General features: G+C 39.3%; 1 protein-coding gene across 12 annotated transcripts in view; it reads left to right on the top strand.

Moving 5' to 3' along the window:
• THSD7A (thrombospondin type 1 domain containing 7A) overlaps positions 548–19,538 on the top strand; it is a 289,787-nt gene continuing 270,796 nt past the window's right edge. For 2 of the 12 annotated variants that reach the window (XM_021388797.1, XM_021388804.1), the window contains exon 1: positions 548–842. The gene's annotated coding sequence lies outside the window, so the exon portion shown is untranslated. The other 10 variants (XM_021388794.1, XM_021388801.1, XM_021388795.1 and 7 more) reach the window with 7 other exon arrangements.

Raw genomic sequence — 19,538 nt, 5'->3', positions numbered from 1 at the left:
TTTCGCTTTGTGAAACAAATTTAGGGTAGACTGATGAATGAAAGCTGCTTGGAATATTTAGATATCACTGAGTATCCAATGTTCTTTTAGAAGTAATGAATAAAAGTGTCATTGATCCACTACTTTCCTCAAAGTGCACAGAAATAAATCTTGGAACAAATGTTGATCTTGCTGTGGTTGCTGCAAGTAAAGATGACTCTAGCAGAGCTCTGAGGGCACACAATAACTCATAGCTTTGCCTGTTTATTTCAGACAGGGCACTGAAGCAAGGATCTGGGCACTCATGTATTTGCTCAGCTCTCTTATCCATGTCTGGAAAACATTTGCCTGGAAAGTCTTCTTTCTTCAGGTATGATTTTTCTGACATCCAGGAAGGAAAACCCAATACTTGAATAACCGAGAAAGGGAAACATAACAGCTGTTGGCAGCACTTCCATAAAACAAAGTGAATATTCATCTTGCTAAGAAACACTTCTCCTTAAGAAAACGCTTGTAGTGCTGTCATCGGCTGTTTAGTAAGTGCAGAAGTTGAGTGATTTACGCCAGTCCTGGCGAGCGCTGTGTTTTTGCCAGCCATCTGCCCCAGCTAATCTCCGAATTCCATCTCCAAACGGGGATGATTTACAACTTCCTTGATTAACGACATCTCTCATTTTCTTCCTAACGCGGAGCAATTAATCTCACCCCGTCCCTGGGGTCCACCGCAGTAATAGGTTTTGGGGGCAGAAACAGTCTGCAAAACTCCTTCTGGACACGACACTTTTCCTTTTATTTCTCCCCTGCCCTCTCGCCCTTCTCTCCGCGTCGCACAGCCGGCGGCAGGGTCGGAGTCACCCAGCGGGGTGCGCAGGTGCCGGTTCGGACCGGGCAGTGCGGTACCGGGCACAGGAGCGGGGCGGCCGCAGCTGCATTGCGGATGGAGCCGGTGGCTCTCGGGAGGGGCGGGCGGCCGCGTGATGCCGGGGGGGGGTGGTGGTGAATGCCCGCGGAAGGGAGCGTGGGCGTCGCGGGGCACCGGGGGGGCGCGGAGCCTCCGCCCCGCCCCGCCCCGCCGCAAGAGCCGGGCAGGGAGGGAAGAAGAGGGTCCTGCGCGGAGCGGAGCGGTGAGTGTGGGCAGAACGCGGGGCGGGGGAAGCCGCGCAGCCTTTCCTCTGTGTCCTCGCACGCCCTCCCCGCGGGGAGCATCAGCGCCCGGAGCTGCTCTGCGAAGCCGGGTCGGGGGACACAGTGACTCAAGACTGGCAGCGGCGAGGTGCGCGGAAAGGTGCGCGGCCTCCTCTCACCTGCGCCCCGCGGCACCGGGACCGCACCCGGCACACGGCGGTGTTCCTCTGCGCCCGGTGCCGGGCTGCGGGAACGCCGCGCAGTGCCGGGGCGGCCGCACGCCTTACGGGCCCGGGAGCTCCGGGGCTGTTACGCAGATCGGAACGAGTTTAAAAGCGGCCGTGGTTATGCTCTTGGGAGGGCGAAGCGAAAAAAAACGTGCCGCGAAGCCAGTTCTATAAAAAGCAAAGATACGCTGGGCACAAAGAGAGTGCCAGTGAGGGCTGGCCGGGCGCTCCCTAACCAAGCCCGCCTTTGGGAGTGAAACTGTCACGTTGTTTTGTTAAAGCAAATAATTACTGTCTGAAGGACATGAAGCAGTAAGCTCATTTTTTCAGATCGCTCCGTGCGTGAGCCAGGAACCGGGCTGGAGTTGCCGTCTATGTGCCAGCAGCGACACAACCGCGTGCGCTGCGCCGGCCCAAGCGGTGCGCTGCTGCTTGCGCGCTGCCGGGGCGTCGTGCGCAGCGCCGGGGAGCGATGCGGGCGGAGCGGCGGGTGCGGGAGCACGGGGATGGGGATGGGGATGGGGGACGGGCTCGTCCAGCGTGGAGAGGGGTTGCTTCTGGAGCGCTCTTAAAAACAACCCAAACGAAAGTGAAGGACAAGGTAGGGTGGAAAAAATCTCTGCTGTACTTAGAGCTGCTGGCGAACGTGCGAGTTGATGGTGTTTTATTTTAATAGCTCCTCGTAAGTGCAACGTACGTCTGTGGAATGAAGGAAGCTAAAACGAAGGGTGCGGTTTGAGGTGTAGTGCTGGGGCCGGGATGCTGGATTTTGAGTGACAGTTCTGCCCTAGCTGCATTTAGCAATTGATATTATCAGTGCTAAGTTTGATGGGACTGCACTGAAGAAAGTTATTTAAACAGACTCTTCCACTTCGTTATGAAATTATCAGGTTTTGAAACCAATCAGCTCATCTCTTAGTTTGTAGGACAATGCAGTAAAATTATTCGCTGTTTATGCATAGAAGACCCGTTCTGTCACTTCCTAATTTTAGGTGTCTTTTCTCAAAGATCCTATTGAGAAATCCTTTTTTTTTTTTTTTTCACTTTTTTCTCTTTCTTTTTTCCTTTTTCCTTTTTTTCTTTTTAGTTTCCTGACAGGTCTTGTGAAGAGTGCCTAGGAGTCAGGGGGACAAAGGTCATCAAAGTTGCTTGAGAATGATGTGCTGAAACTTGGTAGCGGGGGATTTTTGGGGCACATGCATGTTGCCCATGATTTGGTATTCCTTTGAGAATGCTACTGATTTTATTTCAGAATGACTTGCTTTCTGCTAAGGCCATTGGTAGAGTATTAGACGATCACTTCTGACTTGTTTAATCAAGGCTGTTGTGGTGGTTTCATTTTGTTGGACCTGTCCTGACTTGAGATTCAGCAGAGCTGCAGGGATGTTTCTTATTCTTACCTGCACTTTTCAGAAGTTTCGCTGGTTTTAGGGCAGTATGGGAGCAATGCAGTTTTTTTTTCTGGTGAGGTGGAAGATGACCTTGCCCAGATTTGTGGTCCTTGGATTACACTGAAGGTTAATATTGTAGATAGCTTGTCTATTTATGCTGAGGAATTTCGGGCATCTTTAGCACTATCACAATATTCCTTGAATTTTGTCAGCTGTTTTACTGGGAAGTACAACACAGCAGAAATCCCAGCTGTGGTTAGGCACTTGATTCACATTTGTCTTCCCACACTATGTGTTTTATGACAAGAGGGAGTGGTGGAAAGCTGTCAGAGCAATCGTATTTTGACATGGTAATTCTACAGACTGTGTATCATGTCAACGTACCATATACTACAGTGGTCTTATGTAGTGTTGCAGATGGCCATAGGAATGGAGGAAAGGAGCTGTGGTTACCTGGATTAGCTCATCCATCAAAGCCACATGAGAGCAACAAAGTTTGAATTTGCATCCTACTGAAACACTAACATGAATAGAGGAGAAAGGAATCATTTTAACCAGAATTTGTACTTGATACCACTAGTCCTGTGCTTTACATGCTTAGTAGTTCCTTTGGTAACTATTTGGTCAATGTCAGATGATTTAAATTCCTGGGTACCCACCTCTCCCTTACCTCTTTAAATTCTAGAAGTGCAAGTCACTGCTTTATTGCACTTAATAGTTAATCAATGTATTCAAATTGCATTCAGAATGTAATCAGAAAGAGAAAGCATTTTAATCTTAACAGCTGCAAAACCGTATTAATTCTTATTTATAGCATAGTCACCTTCTCCAGCTCTCTTTCATTTGCATTAAAAGATGACAGTATCTAATGGTATTAGGGACAACTTGGATTTTTTTTCCTTTAATAATGTGAAAAAAAAACCAAATCAACCCACCTTTCTTCATTCATTTTCTCAGTGCTTTCAACTTTTGCAGCCATTGTTGGCAACCAGGGTTAAATTTGTGGTGAAGGTGGAGCAGGAAAAGATGAGCTACAATGCTAGTATGTACATACATCATGATTTCAATATGCTATTCTGGACTGTTCTGACATGAAAGTTACCCTCTCTTCCAGAAGTAAAGTTATTCATGAGATAAGTTATTCGATATCTCCCCTGAGCTGTCGGCTTTACTTATCACAACCGCAGCCTGTCAGAACTGTGTCCTGTCCTTAGGCTGCCGCAGGCAAGGAGGATGCCCCAGTAATATCAGAGGTGGTTTTCAGCTTTATTTCCGTTTGCAGACCATTAAAAATTCTCCAGTGAAAGTATGGAGATTTCTATACTACTGTTAAACTTGTTGTCAGTAGGCCTCTTTTTTTGTAATTATGCATAGTAGGCTTCTTGGGAGTCAACAGCATAATACAGGCTGAAATTTACTGTTGTGAAATTTTGGAATACGTTTTAACTTTCACATGGTTGACTCATGATATGTGGATGAGTAGCAGCTTTCTTGAAAGTTTTGGATGAAAACCAAATCTCTGTAAAAGTGTTTTTTTTTGGGGGGGGGAGGCAGGCAGGAAAGAGAGAGAGTAAAATTTTTATTTTACAAGATGATGAAATTGAGGCTTTGGAATGATGTTATAGTTAATTAGCCCTCATGTTCTTACCATATGTAACTTTTATTCTGTAATAGAAACTTAGGGTTGGTTTAGAAATGAGGAAAATACTCACCTGGGCTGCCAATGTAGTGCAGCAACGGAAAATGTAATTTTATAACTTTATGATGCCTGTGGAGAGAGGGCTTTGAAAGATCTAATCAAACATTATTGTCATTGCAAAAGTTATGATGAGACAAAATGTTCTGATTGCTCATGTTCAAGAAGAAATAAGTGAAATTGGACCACGTGCTGAGAATTAAGCCTGCCTGGCTCTAGGCATAGGAAAATCATGTTATGGTTTACCAAGTGAGATGAATGCCATGTAGGTTATGGACTCCATCTATGGCATCGGGAAGGGACTAGCAGCAGGGAAGCAGAACCTGAGGATAAAGGACATTTTTAGCACAACAACAACATGAATAAAGTTTACTTTTGGAAATTTACAGAGCATTTCCTCATTAGAGCAAGTAGGTTCTGAAGCACTCAGTGGCAGCAGAGAGGGATGGGGGTGTATTACACAAGTTTTGAGATGAAGATTATCTCTCTTACAGCAGGGCTTGTATGTTTAGCTGTGGTATGGGCCCAGGGAAATGGTTGCATTTAATGTCTGTCAAAGCTTGAAATGTCATGCCATGTAATGTGCCAATCCAGTCTCCCTTCAATCTGTTCAAAATGTATCTTCAGAAATCTCTATTTTTGGCTCTTGCCAATGTTTAACCTCTCTCAAGTGATTTCTCCTCTTCTATGTCAGGTTTAAGCTGCTTCACTGTGCCTGAGCAAGCTAAATCCGTGTTGTGTGCAGCCTGGCTCTCTATTGTTGCTTTTGCTTTTCCTCCAGCAGCTCTCAAGTCAAGAGGGAGATGAATGTCTCTGCTGGCTTATGTCTCGGCCTGTGCTTGCGACTGGCTCCCTGCCTCTGTGGTACATGATGCACTCTTATCAATTGCCCCATAAATCATGGAATATTTAAATGCTTTCCAAACAGATTGCTTTTGTAAGATGAATATTAAAAAACTAAAGTTTGATTTTTCCTGATATTCTTTTCTTGCTTTATAATACCAAGGGCAGCTAGGAAAGTTTCCCCACAAGTTCGTGGAGCTGAAACTCTGATATCAATAGAGAATTTTGAAAGAGAAGGCATCTTAAGTTTAGAACTTTAATGCCTATAACAAAAATATAATTTTGTGGGGTTTTTTTTTTTTGGTTTCAATGAGACTGCTTGCATTTCAGGTAACAACACAAGCTTTTATATAGCTCTTACTTTTTCATTAGACATAGCATCATTGAATGACTTGGGTTAGAAGGGACCTTAAAAGTTATCCCCTTGGGCAGGTTTGCCAACCACCAGATCAGTCTGCCCAGGGCTCCATCCAGCCTGGCATTGAATGCCTCCAGGGATGGGGCATCTACAGCTTCTCTGGGCAGTCTGTGCCAGTGTCTCAAAACCATCTGAGTGAAAAATTTCCTCCTTACGTCTAATCTAAATTTCCCCTCTTCTAGTTTAAAGTTATTACTCCTTGTCGTATCACTACACTGCCTGATAAGGAATCTCACCCCAACTCTCCTGTAGGCCCCCCTTATGTACTGGAAGGCTGCAATGAGGTCTCTCCAGAGCCTTCTCTTCTCCAGGCTGAACAAGCCCAATGCCCTCAACCTTTCTTTGTAGGAGAGGTGCTCCAGCTCTCTGAGCATCGTCATGGCCCTCCTCTGGATGCGATCCAAAAGCTCCATATCTTTCTTGTGCTGGAAGCCCTAGACTCGGGTGCAGTACTCCAGGTGGGATCTCACAAGAGCAGAGCAATCGCCTCTCTTGCCCTGCTAACTATACTTCTTGTGGTGCAGCCTAGGCTGCATCCAGTTTTGTTATTTTTTACTATTTATACTGCTTCTCTTCCTGTTTGATTGCTAATAACCTTTTTTCTTCATACTCTTCATGCTACATAAGTCTTTTAGAATTGGAATTCCCCAGAGCTAAGACAGCAGGAAGTTTAAACATGAGAGTTTTAATGCTAACAATTTTGATGTCAAGCTTCTATGTATATAATATCTATTATTATTGAAGCGTCTGTGAGTAATTTACAAAATACAATAATTGTATATTGTGAATGCTATTATATTGTTTTTACTGTGCTAAGTCTTATGGACAGTCATTCATGGAATGTTTAATATTAGTTTTGCCTAATAACATTAGAGCTAGATTGTAGAATTATTTATTTAATTTAGGTTAAAGTGCCTGAGGGAGAGAATGAACGCATGGTTATTGCCTCAAATAATTAACAATATGAGTTCTTTACTATGCAGAGTGTAAATTGTGTTATCTATCTGAAATGCAAACACTTCTTTTGAAATCTCTAATGTTGTAGGGAGACAAAATTACATTTCGTATTTAAAAAAAAAAAAGAATGCATTAATTGCAGTCACTAGACTTACTTTCAAAAACTGTAAATTGTAGCTTATATTTTTAATCCCTCTTTTTCTTTTTTTTTATGTGTCTATTACATGGAAGTCTCTTTTTTGTTTATTTCCAAGAAGAGAGTGAAAGTGACCAGGAGCCTACCATGCATAAGTCAATAACAATTTTGCCATAATGTTAACAGTTACTTTGTGTACATAGGTTTTATATTCCTATGTTGAAGTAAGCCAATATCATAAAAAAATGTCAGAAATCTGTATTTTTCAAAACTAGCTTTATATAAATGCATCTCTGAATTCTGTGATTGTTTGTTTAAAAATGTGCTGGCTGAATTCTTTGACTGAAAGCTTCTCTCACTTTTCTCCCAGTGGGGCTTAGTCTAAATGTAGTGGTTTTGACTCTACCCTGTCTTTGAATTCAGTTCTGGCACTGAGAGTGAGATGCATTCTCTGACTGACTTCAATGTGTGTAATATTGGATTCTAATAGTCTGATAACTGTGTAATTAGGTGTTGTTCCTCCAGTTAGATACAAGAAGATTAATCTCAAAATAATAGCAAGCTGGTCGAGACATTTTGAGAAATCCACTGTAGTGACTATGTGATTATGTGAATTATTAGTTGCATGTAAATCTTCTTAAGGATGATGGATGGAAATCCCAGACAGAAACAGTGGTAACAATACACCTTTTGTGGTCTCTGAAATTAATTTAATAAATGTTTTGGAGATTGACTAATATACATGTAATGACTTTTTTGTTTAGGTCAATGTAAAGCCTAATGTATCTTGGAGAGTAGTATTGATCAGGTAAAGCCAAAATCAATCTTGGATTTTGAGGTTCATTATACTTGGAAATAGGATGCGGTACAGAAATTACATATATGTTAGGTTGTAGTGGGCTTTTACAGTAATTACGGACAAATAAACTTTAAATTAGTTGTAGCATCTAAAAGTAAATAGAAAACCTGGTAAAAGATCAGTTATCTAAATAAACAATCAGTGAAACTCCATACATATTTTCTTAGCTTGAAAAATATTCTTGAAATCAGTATTAGCGTTCCCTTTTGCTTCAGCAGGAGAGGAATTTTGTTGTCTCTGTTTAAATTCCTGAGCTGGTGCTGAGGAAAAAGTTAGCCTGTCTTTGTTTAGACATACTTTCTTTTAAATGGTAACTTGTTTTCTGTCTTGGCTGACTTTCTTAGATGTTCTGGTCAAATTGAATTTGTGCAGCTGGAGAAGTACATGCGTAGAGAAGGGAAAGACTTAAATTGCAATACGATGTACCCTTCAAATATTGCATAGTAAGCCTAATCGATTTCACTGAAGGTGAACTAGTGCCATTTGCTAGATAGGAAATGTCCAAACAGAACACGCATACATATATTTTAATGGATGTTTATTGTTTTTTTTCCTGATATAAAAGATCCGACCTGAGTACCACGTGTAAAAACAAACAGTTGGAAATTCTGAAGACATTGGTTGAGAGCTTTCAACAGAAGTAATTCGCTCTGAAAATCTGATTTTATTTTCATGTCTGTTCTGCATAAAGTGAAGCAGCACAAACAGAGCTTTATCTAAGATTCCTTTGTAGAAGAAATCGTGCTTTCCCCTCAAATTTTCATAACATGTTGTTAAAATAGATGAAGGCTGTAGTGTTTATTTTTTACACAAAAGTAATCTTTGTCTTCAAAGAGCTTCAGATGGTTCTCTGCAAGAAACCGATATCAGAGTGATTATATTTTACTCTATCATTTGGTTGTATATAAATATATATCAAAATGATAGGCTATGCATTTCTATTTATAAATGTTTTGATATTTATAATTTGGATGATATATCTGATTGGAAGTTCATATACACATGCACATATTCATCAGGTTTGGGAGCACTGTAGTCTTGTCTTTGAAAAGGAAAACTTAGATAAATGTAACCTGTTGATACTAAAAATGATCTTCAAAGCTGGCCCTGTTGAAAGACAGTCAATAATGAGTTATATCCCAGTTTATAACCTGAGAGACCAAAGTGCAAAAGTTAGAAGAAGAAATCCCCAGGATATGAAAATCCTTTTACTAGAGCAGCTGTTCTTATCAGTAGACTTTTCCTGAATTTCTTATTATTTATCCTCAGAGTAAATCAGCACTATATGTATTAAGAAATTTGCCATATTTATATTTGAAAGAAAACTTTAAAATGTATTAGCAGGGATTTTTAGGGAGAAGACTAGTACATGCCTTCTTCTGCTGCACTGAAATCAGCTAATCTAATATGGTTACTTTGGATTTAAGAGAAGATGAACAGACAAAAAAATATATCTGTCAACTGTTTTTCAGAAAAAAATTGTTTAATAACCATAATTAATCTAATTTTGAAAATGCCTCAGAAAAGGTGATTTTTAGCATAGAAATGTTTCTCTTCTTACTCAGATTTTTTGGATGAAATTTGCAAAAGATTATTTTCCAATCAATGTTCCCAGGTGAAATAGAATTTAGGTCAATTTTACCAATTAGAAGAAATGTATCCAAAACTGATCTTAATGCTTGCCATTCTTCTTCTTTAAATGCTTACAAAAGAAGATGCTAGAATTAGTTAGGAATTGTTGTTCTTTGGCTTCCCAAAAGAATGAAGCAGTATAACGCTAATGGTTTCAGAGTAGAAGTGAAAGTGAAAGAAAAATGTTAAGGAAGGTTATACTTTCTGTTTTGTGTGTGTTATTATACATGGAACTAATGCATCTTGGTCAGAAAAAGTAATCGTTCTCTGTTGTGCTCGACCTTCATGTTAACCCTTGTTCACTGTAGGAATTATAAAATTAAACACAGAAGTCCTATTCTACCTTGAGGTGCTTAATCAGCCTTGAGGCGTGTATAGGTCTGTCATAGCAATCTCTCCATAGGATGGACTTCAAATGATAATGTGTTTTGTATATGAGCCCTTTAATGAAAAAATATTATGAGAAGTGATGCAGCCATCTGATCTTTCATGTTTTTTTAATTGTTGATGGGCCAACTCAAAATGGGTCAGGCTTTTGCTGCAAGCTGACTTTGAGAAACTTTAGAATCAGTATGAAACTTGACCTACATTTTTGAACTGGGACTTCAGAAACTGGGCTGAAGAAAATCAAGCTCTTTAACCTTTTATTTGCATGTGTTGGGCCACTGATTTGATCTCATTCAAACAGTTCACATATTAAATATGCATTTTATTTCTTCATTAGTCTTATTACTAAGTGGAATTAATTATAATTAATGTTTGCATAAGAGCAGTAGAGGAGGCTTAAGTTGCATTTAGTTAGGTGCATATCTACAAAAGAATGTAGAATCTCCTCCCTAGTAGTTTGCTTGAAGTCTGACTCCAAATATGTTAGTAGGCTGCAGTTTCTCAGAGAGAAAAGAGATCATAATCCAGATCTTCTGCCTCCTGCAGTTACTCATCAAATAATACTAAATTTGCCTGTTACTGAGTCTGAACATTTTAGAGAAATTTCAGTTCATAGATACTTATAAAAAAACCGAGGATTTTACAATAGTAAAAGCATGACATCAGTGAGGCCTGTTGGTAATGTGGCTTGGCATGTTGCTTTTATAACTGCTATCCTAATGCAAAGTGGAAACAATTTTCTATTGCCTGAATACAGTAAAAGTTTTTGATGAAAGGAGAAGAAATACTTGCCCTTCGTTACTGTAGTTTCTGGTTTGCTGATGTACTTTGTTGCTTTTCCTCCAAGTTTCTCCAGCTCTTTCATGATCATCTTGTACATCCCAACAGCTCTTGCTTTTCTAAGCTTGCTACGTAAAAGGTTGGCATATCATCAGTCTTTGCCATACATCAGAACTTCCAACGATCAGATGAGAGAGTGGTATTCAAGATTTTTGGTGTGGACTGACAACAGTATTTTGTTGTAATTCAGTATTTTGCAAGTTGATCTAGTTAGGCTTAATAAGCTTCCGGTGAACATGTGCAAGGTCCACATATATAAGAAAAATGGGCATAGAAGACATCCAGAGAGCGAAAACTGTTGGGATGATACCACTGATAGTAAAGATGATGGAAAGACTTTGATAAGACTGAATCCTCTTGGACCACTTTTATGTACTCTTTAGGCTGTATCTAATCCTTTAAATTGCACTGCTTTCTAGGCAAGCCTATTTCAGTGATCTGTGATTTTTGATCTATGACAAATATGGTTTTGTTTCTGTTTAGAAAAGTTTAGTGGTCTTGTGATACAGATTTATTTATTTAGTTTTGGATCTGATTTGGAAAAGAAGCCAGTTATGGCTTCAGGAGAGCTTCTTAGTTCTTTGACATGCAAGTAGCAATTTTGGTGATCCAGTAGCTTGGTCAACTTGCCAAATCATTAGAAACAACCATATTTGGCTAAAAGAGCAAGAATTATGTACAGTTGTGCTGCAAACAACATTATGTTGTGAATTTGTTTTATTAGAGGAGAATTACTTGTGGGGAAACTGGAATTAAATGTCTCCCACTTGAATATGGCTTCTGTCTGAATGAATGTATGCCCAAGCATAACTTGTCATAGAAGTGCTACTGACAAGACAAAGGCTTTTTTTCTATTACTTTTTGTTCTAAATTTTTTGCTAAATAAGAAGTGCAGACAGTGAAGACTAACAGCACTTACCATAATCATGTAAAAGTAAAATCAAGTTATTCAACTCATATGGTTAGAATCCATCTGTTGCTCAACTTTTGTGATTTTATTTAATTTCTGTCATCTCTGCTTGTTTCTCATAAACAAAGAAACATATTCTCTCAGAAATGTAAGTGGAAAGTATGCTAATGAGTAGAAAATTCCTGTGAAAGAGGTTTACAGTACAAAGTACTTAAAACTGAGTTTCTGCTTCCAGGCTTCATCAACTGTTTGGAACAAATTCTGCTTGAGATTGCAGCTAAAACATATGTTTAACCCTATATCTTATTATAGAGCTTTGTCTTAATAGATTTCCAAAAGAAATTAATACATCAGAAAGATGTTGAAATAATTTAAAAGACTGTTTTTAAGCTAACAGTCATTGGTTATCATTTGTGAAAAACAATTCTCCTGTAAAACATAATAGGCTACAATAGGAGAACTGTTTGCCTGTATTAAATATGTGAAACACATTCTTCTCCTTCCATATTGTCAGCAGTTCTTTTAACAAAAAGGCTTATATACTTTCAGTATTTAAATTTGGACTTGGACACTGGAGGATGTAAATAAGTGGAAGGAGCTAGGCTGCAGTTCAGGATATCCAAAAAAGTGCAGTGTAATGAGGTCCTGATAAATACCATGTTGGGTAACTTAAGGTATATTCTTTGATGTCCTCATTACAATTAGAAAACTTCCCTCATGAAGGTCACTTGGAAGACAGAAAACTTTGTTTCATGCTTTAACGAAAGGAGTTCAGTTTTGATCCTGGATAGTGGTAATGCTTCTGCAGGGATTCATCTGATGTTTAAAGACTTTGGGACTTTTTTAGTGGGTACAGATGTTTTCTACTTTTTATAGTATAAGAAATAATATGTCTCCAGCCAGAAAAGGGGAGACTATTTTATTTTATGTTGACCAGTTTGATAACTGTTTTAATGACCTCTAAATCACTTACTGGACACGTAACTTTTTGCAGTTCTCGGTACATTGCAAAGAGATTTCCTTCAAATCTTGATACCTTGAAAAAATTCAAGAAATGAATATGCATTTGATGTAAAGGAGTTTTTAATATGTTTAATGCTGTCCATTGGTTAGATTTCATTTTTTTTTATATGTTGCTAGCATAAAAAAAATGTGGATTATACTGAAGTTACTAAAAGGTAAAATCTAAACATTTTTTCCTCTTTAGAAAATTTGGGGAATGGGAAGGAAATCATAAGAGTATTCATCTGGTCCTCGAGAAAAGTATTCTGAAACTTTTCAATGCTGGCAAACAATTTATTCTTAAGAAAGAAAATAAGAAATAGAAGTGGAATCTTTAGCTTGGAGGAGAATATTAGCTTCTGATAGTCAGCAGTTTCATTTTTTCCAAGTCTAGATTTCTCCTTGATCATCGTGCTTAATGACTTATGCTTACCAATATCTGTAATCCTCCTCTTTTGCATTTGACCTTCAGAGAATATTGTGACAATGAATCCCACAAAATTTTTACGCATCTGCAGACCTCTGTTCTCAGCTCTCCTTATGTATCTCTTATCCATGTTGAAGATACTTTTTTTTTTAATGTCACCAAATAACCTCTGAGATTTCATTTTCAATGTGCTACTAGGTGATAAAAAAATAGCGCAATATTGTGCTGTATTCTATTAAATGTATAGAAGTTCTAAGGTATATTTTTTGAATGTTTAACTTTCCTTCATTCGTGTATATCCATATAACTATAGCTATTTGCATAAAGAATATATATGTTCTATATATATATAATGTGGATGTATATATTTATGCTTCCATATGGTGTTTTCATGAATTAATGTAGTTCCTTTACAGATGGAGATACAGTATCATTTATATCCTATATTTTCTTTCTTCTACTGTTACATATATATAATTGAGCTCTAGTAACAGACTATTTGTTTTCCATGAAGATATTACCCTTTCACGTGTGTGTGTACGTAGAGATGCACACACATATGCACATGAATTCACATCCCTCTATTTTTGGTCTTAGTGTTACTAAAACAGCACAGAGATATTTGATATTAGCTTTGTTACCATTTTTTATATATCCTGTTTAATTCATACAGCTACCATATTTTTAGATCAGATCTTTCTGATCTAATTTTGTAGCTGTTCTTCTCAAAATTATGACAGTATGGTAGGAGAGTTCATCCCAGTGTCACAGAATCTGTGGTTCATACTGAGATGATTCAAAAGAGCAGTTGGCATCAAAAGTAATTTTTAGTAGTTCTATATCCACCTGAACAAGATCTGCAGTGCAACTTCTTCACCTGGAGATGGGGTTGTTCCTGAGCTCTGGAATATGTTTACTTCTAGGAAGCTTAAAACCCTGACTCTGCAATTTTAATCTCTGCTTCATCAGGATGGAGCAATCATTCCTTATGAAGTACAATTTTGGAATACTTGTTGTGACAGAAGTTTCAAAAAGGAAAATACAGTAGTCTGCACAACTCGGTAAAATTGATGTCCTCGCCTTTGACCCTGGCTCTGGGCACTCCCCACAGAAATACTAAACATGTTTTTCTAATTGTTCTTGAAATATCTCTGAGTGATGTGAGAACTGCAGATTGAGAAACAGCACCTGTATGTGTGTATTCATCAGAGGTGTAAACAGTGCCACTGAAATGTTTTGTTCATAAGCTGTGCTGTTTCAGTGAATGTTTTGGCATGATCCTTGGAAAGCTGAGTGCACCCTTTGTGAATCCTCAGCGGGGGGCAGAGGGAACCTTCTCTGTCATTTCTGTCCTGGTTTTATGTACTGAAGCAGGAGGGATTTGATGGTAGCAGAGTGCTTTGCAGGGTCTTTCAGTGAGGGTGAACATTAGGCCTGGGTAAAAATTGTTTGTGTGCTGTCGAGTGTTGTGACTGAAGTATTTTGTCTAGAAGGTATATACTGTGTATGAGAGATCTGCCTTTTTGTGTGTATGCAATATTAACACTGCTATTTCTCATGCGTTCAAATATTTAGAGGATTGCCTCCATGTTTCATACCGTGGTACCTCCATTGATGGTTGTGTCTTTTGGTGTCCTTCCAAGCTGTGAATTTATAAGCATTATTAAAATATGGCTGTTAGCCCACGGTGAGTTAGGACATTCTTGCTTTTTGTTTTTCTAGCAGCCAAGTGCAACAAAGAGCCTCTGTGTTCTGAGTACACTTCAGAAAAGGATTTAGCTGTGTCTGAACAACAGATTTAAGGAATACTGGACTTTCCAAATAAACAAGAAAAGATAGAAGCAATTTTTTTCAGCTGAGAGGACATGTTAACAGAATAAAATAAAAGGAAAACAATGACCTATGAATGTATGCAAGCTAGAAGAGTTTTAAAAAATATGTTGAAATCTGAATGTCACTTTTCTTTCACAATGCAGTTGGAGCTGATGAGAGGCACGTGAGATTGAACCAACGTTACTCAGCTCTGCACTGCAGTGCTTCCAGCTGCAAGCTGTTGGAGGTGGTTTATTTATTGTTACTGTTATTTCTGGGGAGAAATATTGCTTGGTAATGCACTGTTTTTATTTACTGTGGCCTCTTTTGCAGTATTGATTATAATTAATGTTGAACTAGAGTACATCTGCCTTTGATTTTAAAAAGAATGAACTGGAAAGCATTGGTTAGGCTTGTTTAAGTAATTGTGCTTTGTTTCATACTGAGAAAAGTTCCTTCTTCTTAGCAGAGGAACCAAATGTTTGCATATTTCCGGAAATAGTCCCATTTACTGAATATGAGTGGTTTTTTTTCCTAATGAGTTCCAATAAAAATAATGCTGTCAAGACAGCCTGAAGATTTTTAGTAACAGTGGAAATACAGTTGCGTATTATCTGTACTTGATTTTGTCTTGCCTACCAACAAAGACTTGTGCTTCTTGGTGTGATGTCTGTTAGCCGGCTTTCGTCAGGGCAGCACAGAACTAAAAGATCTTATAGGCAAATAGAAAGTCAAACATCTGAGGGGCTGAGGCTGTTGGCATTTCTTCTGTTGGCCTCAGAAGGAACCAAGACTGAGCCAGAAATGCTGCACTGTTGTCATGGGCGCTACTTTCTCTGTTGCTTCTTATCTAAATGTGAAATGATGTGGAAAAGCAGGTAAGTTCAGGTGAGATTTTGCTGCTCTGCTAGTCTGGGAATCCTGTTTATGTGCAAATACTTTTTGCTAGTTGGCATTAGAAATAATTAAAATAATTAAGATGGAGAAATGAAAGAGTCTTTGAGTGTTTCTCATGTGAGAGAAAATTAAAAATAAAACTATGATTAATAATTCCAGTATTTATTAAACCACATTGAACTCAGGTTGCATGGAGAGAATCTAACATTTTTCTGCAAGAAAACGGTGGTGATTTTCCTGTGTTTTGTATTAACTCTACAGAAATAGCCTTGTACTCTTGCTGGTTTTAGACTTGTAAAAATGAACACGTTGCTTGAAGGTATAATGTGGCATATCTTTAAAGGTCCCTTGTGGCCCTTTGTGAATGAGATTAACATCCTGCCTTTGCTTTAATTCAACCAGAAGTTGTACAGCAAGTGCTGAGCACTTGTTAAACTCTAAATGAGACCTGAGCTATTTTCCATCTGCAGGCTGTTCTTGCTACAAGTTTCCCTCTAGCTTGAATACAAAATAGGGTAAGAACAGCTAAAAACTAATTATCTTCTGAAATTTTGTTATCTCGTGTGATCATCTGATTTCACGTTAAGTACTGTGTGTTAAATTTGCCAAATCAGACCATGCCTGGAATCTTGAAGAAGCCGGTGTTGCATTGCTAATCCCTCTTCAACCTCATTAACTAAGCCAAGAACCTTGCTGTGAAAAAATGTTTTCTTGGTTGGTTCTCATCGTACCTCTTGATTTCTTAGTGCTTTTTTGCCCCTCAGCTCCCTGAGGTGTGATCTTGCTGCCATTTAATTGGCTCTCCATGCCTCTCAGACCTCAAGTATGTTGGTTGCTGACTCCTTCCTTCATTCTTTCCCCAGCATGTAGTACTGCGCCTTGCATCTTGGCCTGCTGGCATGGACTGTGTCCCCCTGAGAGTCCCATCAGTGCTGCTGTCCTTAAGGTGGTTTTTGAGGATAAAATCAGTTTAATATGCTTTAAAATCACTATGGGGAGAAACATGCCATGAAGTCTCTATTCCTTAGAGTGATTTGCAACACACAAAATCTGTCACAGGGCATTAGTTGCACACAGTCATACTGTGGTGCTAAGAAAAGAGCAAGTGAAAATAAACTGTTTTGAAAACAGTTTAGCTCCACAATAAATCTGCTAGCATTTCTCTCATTCTGTACACTGTGTGAACTATTACATAGATGAGATCATTCAGGAATTAGGCTGCTCTCATCAATACTTTGAATCATAGAATGGCTTAAATTGAAAGGGATCTTAAAGATCATCCAGTTCTAACACCCTGCTATGGGCAGGGCTGCCACCCATTAGGTCAGGTTGCCCAGGGCCCCATCCAACCTGGCCTTGAATGCATCCAGGAATGGGGCATCCACAGTGTCTCTGGGCAGTTTATTCTACTTAACTAGAGAGTGGCTAAGCACTCTCTGATTAAAGAATTTCCTCTGAACATCTAATTGAGATTTCCCCTCTTTTAGTTGAAAACCATTCCCCCTTGTCCTGTCATTATTAGACTATGTAAGAAGTTGGTCTTCCTCCTGCTTTTATTTACCTATAAGTGCTAGAAGGCCTCAGCAGGGTCTCTGCAGAGCCTTCTCTTCTCCAAGTTGCATAGTATCAGTTCCTTCAAACCTTTTTCATAGGAGAGGTGCTCCAGCCCTCTGATCATCATTGTGACCCTCCTCTGGACCCACTCCAACAGCTTCACGGCTTGTGTTGGGGGCCCCAGGCATGGACATAGTACTCTATCTGGGACCTCATGAAGGCAGAGTAGAGAGTGACAATCCCTTCCCTTCCCTCACACTACTGGCCACCCGTCCTTGGATGCAGTCCAGGATACAGTTGGCCTTCCAGGCTGCAAATGCACACTGCTCTCAATCAGTTCTTCCAGTCTGCACCGATATCTGGAATTGCCCCTACACAGGTCCAACAGCTTGTCCTTGGCCTTGTTGACCCTTGTTAAGGCCACTTTTCAAGCTTGTCCAGGACCCTTTGGATGGCATCCCTTCCTTCTGTTAGACTGACTGCACCACCGATCTTAGTGTCATCTGCAAACTTTCTGAGGTTGCACTCAATCCCACTCTCTAGGTCACTGCATAGAAAATGTTAGGTTTCAGCTTGAACCAGTGACTGAGCACTGGGTGAGAAGGCAGGGCCAATACAGGGGAGCTCAGGTGCATGCCATGCACCTGAGTGACCAGAAGGGATGAAGCCTGGATCCGCCCCTTCCCAGACCTCATTTAAGGGTTGGCAGTGGAGGCAAGAATGTTTTATCTGGAGATCTTTGCTTACCCAAGGACCGTGTGGGCCTTAAGGTAAGCGGATCCCTTCCCTGTTTCTGCACCTGCTGCTATTACATCTGAGCAGACCATACCTCCCCTTGCTGCTCTTCTTTCTCATAACAAAATAAATATGTTGAAGAGCACTGGTCCTAAGACTCACCCCTGGGGGACACCACTCGTCACTAGTCTCCACCTGGAGACAGAACCATCAACTCCAACTTTCCAGATGAGGCCATCCATTAAACTCCTTATCTCAAATCCATTTCTCACTAATTAAAAGAATTCTAAATCTTAAGAATCCTAAAATTCCTGAAATTTCAGGTCTTTGACTCTTTTGCACCTGCAGTAAATTATTTTGATGTTGTATAAAATCATGTCTTTTGATGGGGAGTAAAGACTCTTGGCCTTCTGTAGTGAGGACCACGGAGTAGATGAATTTAATATATGAGAATGATTGTCATTATCCCTGATAAACATACAGACGTTGCTGAACCCTTAAAGTTATCTATGAAGATATGATCAATCGTAGTATTTGGTTATGGTTATGCAAATATGGGAATAATAATAAAAAAATACATATCTACCTGTATCCAGCTCTGTTATGCCTTTGATGCCTTTCTCCAGTTCAAATGCATTTGACTGGATTTGGTATGAGATAGTTTGCTTGTCTGAGCTTTTTATAGGTGCTATCAAATTATATGCTAAGTGCTGCCAGCAGCCACACAGCCCTTAGTCTCCTTTCAGGTCTGTTTTCAAGTTCATTGCTCTGGAATCAGTTTTTTGTGTGTCCTGGGGAAGACCACTGCTTTGTATCCATCATAAACAGATGGTGGTTTAGTTCCAAAGAGGAGTTATGTGGATTTTTCTCTTCTTGAAGAATTTTCTTCTGATATTTTATACCCAGTGATAACTTAATAACTAAAATCTATGTTAATTGAACAGATGTTCACACCAAAAGATTAACATAAATAACCAGTTATTAGTGTTTGATAGAAGAATAGGAGAGGTTAGATCTGTAAGGCTTGGAATTTGACACTTTTAGAGAAGGAGCCCTATGGATCATCTAGTTCCAAGTTCAAAGTCCCCTGTCATGGCCAGGGCCACCTTCCACTAGAGCAGGTTGCCAAAGCACCACCAAACTTTGCCTTGAACATTTCTAGGAATGGGACATCCCCAGCTTCTCTGGGCAACCTGTTCCTCACCAGCCTCATAGTGAAGGATTTCTTCCTCATACCTAATCTAACTCCACTCTCTTTTAAAGTCATTACCTGTTCTCCAGTCACTACCTTGATAAAGAATCTTCCTTTGATCTTTCTTTTAGACCTCCTTTAGGTATTGGAATCTTATTTTATAATAACCTATTTTTTTAATAAATGTCATAGTCACTGTAAAATGCTAATTTGTCATTCTACTTCCTTAATATACAAGAGAAATACCTTTTGAACATTTCTCTCTTTTTGTCTTGAAAATAACATCAAAGGGCACCAAGTTTTTAACTCTGAATTTATTGCTAGGTAACTTAGGCATTCCTTTCAATATAATTGTAAACATCAGAGTAGCATGTGAGTTTCTGAAAAGAACTTTCATCATCATACTACTAAGGATAGTATCAACAATACTTAACAATTACTGTTTGTCTAATGAAGCTTGACCCCGAATCATAGAATCGTAGAATGGCTTGGGTTGAAAAGGACCTCAAAGATCATCGA

This window comes from Numida meleagris, chromosome 2 (genome assembly GCF_002078875.1).
Source record: "Numida meleagris isolate 19003 breed g44 Domestic line chromosome 2, NumMel1.0, whole genome shotgun sequence".
Taxonomy (NCBI): Eukaryota; Metazoa; Chordata; class Aves; order Galliformes; family Numididae; genus Numida; species Numida meleagris.
This window is presented reverse-complemented; position numbering and strand designations above follow the sequence as displayed.